Source organism: Arachis stenosperma, chromosome 1 (assembly GCF_014773155.1).
Source record: "Arachis stenosperma cultivar V10309 chromosome 1, arast.V10309.gnm1.PFL2, whole genome shotgun sequence".
Taxonomy (NCBI): domain Eukaryota; kingdom Viridiplantae; phylum Streptophyta; class Magnoliopsida; order Fabales; family Fabaceae; genus Arachis; species Arachis stenosperma.
Window position 1 is genome coordinate 36,241,219 of NC_080377.1, and position 5,996 is coordinate 36,247,214.

The 5,996-nt window shown below is 33.1% G+C and overlaps 1 non-coding gene across 1 annotated transcript; it reads right to left on the reverse strand.

Moving 5' to 3' along the window:
* Positions 1–3,543: 3,543 nt before the first annotated feature.
* On the reverse strand, positions 3,544–3,645 carry LOC130949060 (small nucleolar RNA R71). The gene has a single exon (XR_009073320.1). It is a non-coding gene; the product is annotated as a small nucleolar RNA R71 (small nucleolar RNA).
* Positions 3,646–5,996: the final 2,351 nt, after the last annotated feature.

The window sequence follows — 5,996 nt, forward strand, 5'->3', positions numbered from 1 at the left end:
ATCGAATGCAAGTACTAGCAGGGACTCAAAGGATTCACCATTGAATACTGTCCGTCAGTGTTACATTATTAGACCACATTATTGTTATAGATTTTTTCCTTAATCCCAATGGATATATATGACGATGAGCTGATGACGAGAATGAGGTGACGTCATCAAAGAGATAGAAAAATAGATCATAGATTTAATAATTTCCAACATGAAAATCATGTCCCCCCACATAGATTCTTTCTTTTTTCCTTTTTTTTTTATTTCTGTTATTTTGGTAGAAGACCACCAGGAAAAGAAAACCAAAAATAAGACAAAGACGCCTCTGAAGATTCATCACCCCACATAGATAGTAACAAATTTATTGATTTAATTGGAATAATTATTCCAGCTATATCATTGACTTTAACTATCATCACCACCTAGCTAATGCAATTGGATCACGTTACAAATAAACATTTTAGATATAAAACATCACAATTATTCTTAATGATCAACAGTAACGTATTGAACTTAAAAAGTAACGAAACTGGTAAGTAGTTATTTTAGAAAAGGAAATTTCGTCTACATTACCATGAAGTTACAAAGAAAGAAAAAAGAAATTCATAAACTAAAAATTGATTAACCTGGTGGTGGTTTATTTTGACACCTTATGTGCACAAAGGTTTGTCTTATTTATATTTCTAAAACATTAAATTCAACCTATGTGTTATATGCACATAAATTTTCTTTATTTTTTATATTTATAGAAAAATTTATTTCGTTGTAATTTATCTATCTTATGCGTTTATAATTACACATTTAATTTGAACTATATTACTGTTTTGGATAAAAATAATTGCTCATAATTTCCGATTAAATATGTTTACCATGTTACCAATTCAACAAAGCTAACTGGTATATCATTAAAACGAATACAGCGGTTAACACATAAAATTCTCAAATAATGACATTGAAAACATATGAATACTTGGGAGCATGTCATCATGGGACAAACCTATTCGCCCCACATGTTCTTCAAGTATGCTTGCCAAAGTACTTTGATAAACCAATAAACTTGAAGTATAAGGGGAAGTCAGATCCTCAAGAACATTTAGATATCTTTGAAGTAAGAATGAATTTGAAAGGAGTCGAAGATGCTATAAGTGATGCATGAGTATCTTTAATTGTTTTGTTTATTATTTCTATGAATAAAGTTAGTGAATTCTTTAATCTTAATTGAAATTTTAGTGCTTTAATCAATATTTTTTGAAGTTGTTTTGAACTTTCGTGTGTGTAGAAAATTGTTAAAAATAAGCAAAAATAAGGAGAAAGATAAGTAAGCAAGAGAAACAAGCAAAAACAAGGATAGAAGGAACCAAAAAGAAGAGTTTTTGGACAAAGCAGAGGAGCTTCTATTCACCATAGAGAGCTCCCAAGGATGGCCAAGCAACCATGCGTCTAACGCATGCCGCGCTTAACGTAACCCCAAAGAGCACCCTCCAGTAACTCCGCAAAGACCCCATACATTTAACGCGTGGCTCACGCGTTTAACGCATGGTCCAAATTGCATCTCCAGTTGCTTCAATCAAGGCATGCGTTTAACACGTGGCTCATGCATTGAACACATGGCTTAATTTGCACCCTCCAGTGATCACTTCTCAACCCATGCGTTTAACTTATGGCTCATGCGTTTAACGCATGGACTTGGATCACTTCCAGGGATTTCATAATCCTTCAAATCCTTCACCAATCTCTCCAATTTCAAGGGCTTTCTTTATTGATCTAAGATTAAGTTTTAAGCCCATGATTTTAACAAAGCAATACACCAAGTTTTGAATTTCAAATACAAGAAAGATCGCTAGCTAGTTAAGAGTCATTAAAAAAAGATTTTATTTAAATTGAATTTGATCCTATTTTAATTTAGTTTTGAATTTAAATTCTAGATTTAGGTTTTAAATAAGTCCTAGGATTTTGTCCACGAACAAGCTATCTAACTCATACTACACACCACATTTTATAGTTTTGTTTTCATTCCACCATGAGCAACTAATCTTCTTTGTTAAAGTTAGGAGCTCTTTTCATTTTTTTATGGATTATTAATCTAAGTATTTTACTTTATTTGAGGTTTATGCTTTAATCTATTTCATGATTGACTTTTCATTCTTCATCCCTAAAAATTTAGAATTGTTGAAAAATATTCTAACTCCATTTTGGATTCTAAATATTATTTTGAAAAACTTAATATTAGAATTAGCTTGAAAACTCTTTCTCACTACTTTTTTATTTAACTAGGAATAGTGTTTCAAAAAATGTCTGACACTTTGTGATTTTCAATTGCTGTAGCTTGAATAAGTGACATAAAATTCGGATTAGAAAACTTTTGAAAATCATTCTTTCTTGTAAGTTTTAATTGTTTATGACTAACTTGGATAAATGACATATAATTCAACCTAAAGACTAATCTTAAATCTTATTTGAAACTAAATCAGATTTGTGTTTAACCTCTTTTCTTAATTGGTTGGCCAAAGAATTGGCGATTAGTTAATTAAGGAGAAATTGGATTGTTAAGGAATTGAAATTTAATTATATATGATTTTGTCGTGATTGATCTCTGCAATCCTCAAATAAATAAACACAAAGATTGTTTTTCTAGAGAGTGAATATCTCTAAAACCTTAATATTCTCACCATTATTGTTTTCACTCACTGTTTGCTATTTACTTGTCATCTGTTTACATGTTTGAATTCTTCACTTCTCAGTTATTGATTTGTCTAATTAGAATAATCAATTAATTATTGTTGCTTAATCCGTTAATCCTCGTGGGAATGATAACCTACTCATTGTGGTATTACTTGATATGATTCGATGCACTTACCGAGCTGTGTTTTTGCAAAAATCTACATTACATTTTTGGCACCCTTACCGGAGATCAATTGAGATTGATAACTACTACATTAATTGATTCTCTAAATTAGACCTTTTTATTTTTCTTTACTACTCACTAGAATTTTCTCTACTATGATGTTGGAAATTCCAATTTTCTTGTTAGATGTATGTTTTCATGGAAGGTTACGAGGACAAGGAACCTCTTAAATTTGAGAAAAAAAATTAAGAAATGAGAGGAAAATTGAAGAAATTAAAGAGGAGTCAAAGAGCATCATGGCAGACAATAACAACAAGAACCCTAACAGTAATGTCAATGCTAGAAGGACTCTTGGGTCTTTCGCTAAATCCACTCCTGAAAATTGTAGAAGCAGCATTATAGCACCTGCTATGGAGGCAAACAACTTTGAGTTGAAGTCCCAACTCATCACCTTGGTGCAACAAAATTGTCAATTTAGTGAGAATCCTCAAGAAAATCCTAATATGCACATATCTAATTTCCTACAAATATGTGACATAGTCAAATCCAATGACATCTCTGCTGAAGCCTATTGATTGAGGTTGTTTCCATTCTCTATAAGGGACCAAGTTAAGCAGTGGCTTGAAACTCAACTAAAGGAAAGCATAACAACATGGGATGATTGTATCAATAAGTTCTTAACCAAATTCTTTTCACTACAGAGGTTGGTAAAGCTGAGACATGATATCCATACCTTCATACAAAAAGATGGAGAATCCCTTTATGAAACTTGGGAGAGGTATAAAGAAATGATGAGAAAGTGCCCTTCGAATATATTTGCTGACTGTGTACAACTTCAAATTTTTTATGATCGAATTACTCCCACTTCAAAAAACTTACTCGACTCCTTAACTGGAGGATCCATGCACAAGAGAAGCCTTGTAATTAATTGAGATCGTGGCCAATAATTAATACTTGTATTCCTCTGAAAGAACCATGAAAAGAGGAGTGATGGAACTAGATACGCTGGACACTATTTTGGCACAAAATAAAATTATGTCTCAGCAAATCTCGTCACTCACAAAGAAATTAGGTACATGAAAGTCTCCGCAATGGCAACACAAGTGAGTTGTAACTTATGTGGAGGAGCTCACAAGGATGACAAATGTGGGTTACTACAAGGAGAATAAGCATCTATGGAACAAGTAAATTATATGAAAAATTTCTCAACGCCACTAGATAATGACCCTCTTCTCAAAAACTTATAATCCTGGATGGAAGAATCACTCTAATTTTAATTCGGACAATCAAGAGTCGAAGAACTTCACTACACCTCATAAACAACAATTCCAGCTCATACAACCACAAATACACCAAAGACTTTCTACTTTGGAAACCAAAATTTTTTCTCTTGAAACCACTATTGAAAAATTATCCCAAACCATTACGACAATAGCCCAAATCACCTCTACATTCATGCAACAAACTCAAAGTTTCATAGACGAGACAAGAGCTAACTTTCAAAATCAAAGTGCATTCATAGAAATTTAGAAGTGCAAGTGGAACAAATTGCCAAGCAACTCACAGAGAGACCATCCAACACTTTCTCAAGTGACACAATACCCAATCCAAGAGAAGAATGCAATACCATTAACTTGAGGAATAGAAGGATAGTTAGCAAAAAGGATGAAGACCACACTAAAGTACCAAAGGAAGACCTGGAAGAAGAGAAGCAAGAGAATGAGGGCATTGTTCATGCACTAACAATTAAAGCTCCAAAAGAGAAGGAAACATTGACTTCTTACCAACCAAGAATTTCTTTCCCTCAAATGTTCATGAAACAGCACCTTGATAGACAATTCTCTAACTTCTTGGAAGTGTTCAAAAAGCTTCACATCAACATTCCATTCATAGAAGCTTTAGAACAAATGCCACTGTATGCTAAATTCATGAAGAAATTGTTGTCCAAAAAGAGATCCTTGAGAGGAGATGAAATAGTAGTGATGACCAAAGAATGTAGTGTCATAATTCAAAGAAATTTGCAAAAAAAAAATATAAGATCTAGGGAGCTTCCAAATTTCACGCACCATTGGAAGCACAACTTTTGAAAAAACATTGTGTGATTTAGGGGCAAATATCAATTTAATGCCCTTATCTGTGATGAAAAAGCTACAAATCAAAGAGGAGCAACCAAGAAGGATAACATTACAAATGGCAGACAAATTAATGAAGTATGCACATGGAATATTTGAGAATGTCTTGGTCAGAGTGGAGAAGTCTTTTCTCCCAGCAGATTTTGTGATTCTTGATATGGAGGAGGATGAGAATGTCTTCATTATTCTAGGGAAATCATTCCTAGCTATTGGGAGAGCTCTCATTGATGTTGAAAACGATGAATTAATATCAAGAGTGCATGATGAGCACTTAGTTTTTTATGTTTTCAAAATCATGCATCATTCAAGTGAGAAGAAAAATTGTATGAAGGTTGAATCAAGTAATCCAAGCTTCCAAAAACTCCCTGACATCAAACCTAAATTTGGTGTTGGGTGTGCATCATGGGAGATTACTGAAATATAAAAGACTACAATGAAAGCTTTAGATATTACAGAGTATGAAAGATTGTGTGTGTAAAAGTGGATGCCTTAGCACCCTCTTCCTCTTCCCTATTTATAGGGGGACTATGCCCTTTATTACAATAGCTATTTTACAAGTTTATCGTGGTTTTCGCAAATCTGGTTGCTCTTTTCATGGATTAATTCAGGGACTGTGATTTTCTGTTGGTTGATTCAGGGACTTTGTTCTGGTTTTGATAGTTTTTATTTTTTAATTCTGTCATAGTTTTGGAATTATGGTTGCTAGTCTTATAATTCTGCTAGTATTTTGCTAGTATTCTGCTGGTATAATTTGCTGTCTTCTACATGTGATGTCTCCTTGATTTTGGAGTTTCTTTGACACCTCTTCTATTTATGGTTAAACATGTGTCTTTTTTCTGATTTGGTACTCTTTTTTACTGTTCAAATAGATATTGGGTATCTAATATGTACAGTCCTGGGCTGTACTGAACTTTTTCATCTTCTTTTGATGGGACTGATTTTATTGCTTTTAAAGAATTTTGTATTTCTTCTTCTGAGGTTGCTACTGCAAGGGCAGTTATTATCTATTTTTTGTGTGCTAGAAAATGAGT